The following is a 2,500-nucleotide window of genomic DNA, read 5'->3' as shown; positions in this document are numbered from 1 at the left end:
TTGCTCACTGTACGGCGTCCGATACCGAGCCATCAGCATGTCGGTCCCCATGCGCGTTGCACTCGCACTCGCAGTCGCAAAAACGTGGGGCAAATATATTACGCGGAAGAGTTATAACAGACCGAGCCCCACTGCATGGGGGGAGTCTTTGTCACTAATGTACACAGATGGAACATTTTGGACTGGAACCAGATTACCCGTACACACGGCGCTGATTAGTAATCAATGCAGAGCCATCAAACTACAGCAAATATACACAACTGTCCGTATACATGCTGAAAGAGTCTGCCCAAAATGGGAACCACACGTCAGCCAGACACTCTGATCACGCACCACTCTCTGCTTCTAACAGGCGCACATACAATATGTAAGCACCAGCATGGAACAACATCCAGTGCATCTTCTCCGCCACATTACACAATCCACACTATCACAACCAGACCAGGAGGTCCGTGCGGAAAATACAATATCCCAGCCTTTCGACATCCACCATTGCGCAGACCAGGCACCAACACCCACACATGTCCTATACAACGGTGCACCCAACATCACAATAGTACCTCCTGTCACAGCGCACAAACAATGACATGAGTCAAAGACACAGGTCTCACACAAGCATAGAATTGGAGCGCCGCCTCTAATAAGCCAAAGGTGCATCCTGACGTGACAAATCTGATCATGTCACAAGCATTCACTTACTATAATCACTATCAACGAACCTGCCGCCCCCGCCCCCCCCCCCCCCCCTACACCTTTCCGTACAACAACGTGTAACCTAACCTAACCTAACCTAACCTATGTTGTACCTTAACCTAACCTATGTTGTACCTTAACCTAACCTATGTTGTACCTTAACCTAACCTATGTTGTACCTTAACCTAACCTATGTTGTACCTTAACCTAACCTATGTTGTACCTTAACCTAACCTATGTTGTACCTTAACCTAACCTATGTTGTACCTTAACCTAACCCATGTTGTACCTTAACCTAACCCATGTTGTACCTTAACCTAACCCATGTTGTACCTTAACCTAACCCATGTTGTACCTTAACCTAACCCATGTTGTACCTTAACCTAACCCATGTTGTGCCTCAACCTAACCCATGTTGTGCCTCAACCTAACCCATGTTGTGCCTCAACCTAACCCATGTTGTGCCTTAACCTAACCCATGTTGTGCCTCAACCTAACCCATGTTGTGCCTTAACCTAACCCATGTTGTGCCTTAACCTAACCCATGTTGTGCCTTAACCTAACCCATGTTGTGCCTTAACCTAACCCATGTTGTGCCTTAACCTAACCCATGTTGTGCCTTAACCTAACCCATGTTGTGCCTTAACCTAACCCATGTTGTCGCCTTAACGTAACCCACGTTGTCGCCTAAACCTGCTCTGTAATTGTTATACGACTCGTTCAATTACTGTAGTGTTGCCCACCCGCAACCCTCGCAATATAGTTCGCTACTCGCACTGCCCGCACCCCTGTGTATCGCTTCATGTTAAACACCTTGCAAGTCTTGCTCACTTTCCACATGCTCCTGCTGTACACTGTAATGTGGATGGCAGCAGGACGTACATGCCGCCCCTCCCCACGTCCCCACCTTGCCCCCTGCCTTCGCAAGCTGGTTGGTGAGAAGTTTGCATGTTCAATGCCCTTCGCATGCGACGTACTCAGGCTACGTTGTGGTGCGGCCTGTGTCAACTGTCCGCTGATGTCGTACGCGTGAACCACAATCTGTACTGCACATTCGTCCTTATGTACTGAATGATACATCGTGGCACATGTGTGACCGCACAACGACTGCGCCCAAAAACGGCGGACCATACAGTGCAAATATTGTGCACGCAGCTACGTGTCGTCTCCCTATGAGAGCTGGATTGCAGTGTGGTACGCCATAGAGACGTGTGGGAGGAACGGACGCCGTGGATGGCGATCAGCATGAGCTGTCTGTTGATGTATTCGGACCTAGTCGTCTCTCCTCACACACCGTGATGGCATGGTGCACCGCGTTCCATATCTGCGACATGCTACAGAGGCCGGTTGACAGTCGTTCGAGCAATGGACATCGCATACGTACGGGGGCCACCTTCCACGTATTGTCTAGGCGTGCACATTTTGTTGCGTGTATGTGGGCAGACGTAGTGTGGCGTGACACCTGACACAGGCATGCAATAATCGTTGAAGTTGCAAATGGCGATGGACGCCTGCGTTTTCTGGTGAAGTTACGCAAATGAACAAATGGTAACCTGTTGTGGTGCGGTTGTTCTCGCTAGGGGTGAATCGGTGATGGCGACGATAGGTTGAGGTACTAACCGGTTGTTCCAGCGATACCCACCATGCCGACGAAACTGAACGGCATCTGGGTGTGAAGCGATACGCGGCGGTGGCTGGGTGGGACCGTCCCCGGCCGGTGAGGGGGCGCCTCCCGGCGTGCTGGCCGCGCGGTGCGTGGGCGCACGCGCTACAGCCGGCTGGTGGGGGCGGCCAGTGGCAGGCGCGC

The sequence above is a fragment of the Schistocerca piceifrons genome, unplaced genomic scaffold (genome assembly GCF_021461385.2).
Source record: "Schistocerca piceifrons isolate TAMUIC-IGC-003096 unplaced genomic scaffold, iqSchPice1.1 HiC_scaffold_946, whole genome shotgun sequence".
In the NCBI taxonomy this organism is placed as follows: domain Eukaryota; kingdom Metazoa; phylum Arthropoda; class Insecta; order Orthoptera; family Acrididae; genus Schistocerca; species Schistocerca piceifrons.
This window is presented reverse-complemented; position numbering follows the sequence as displayed.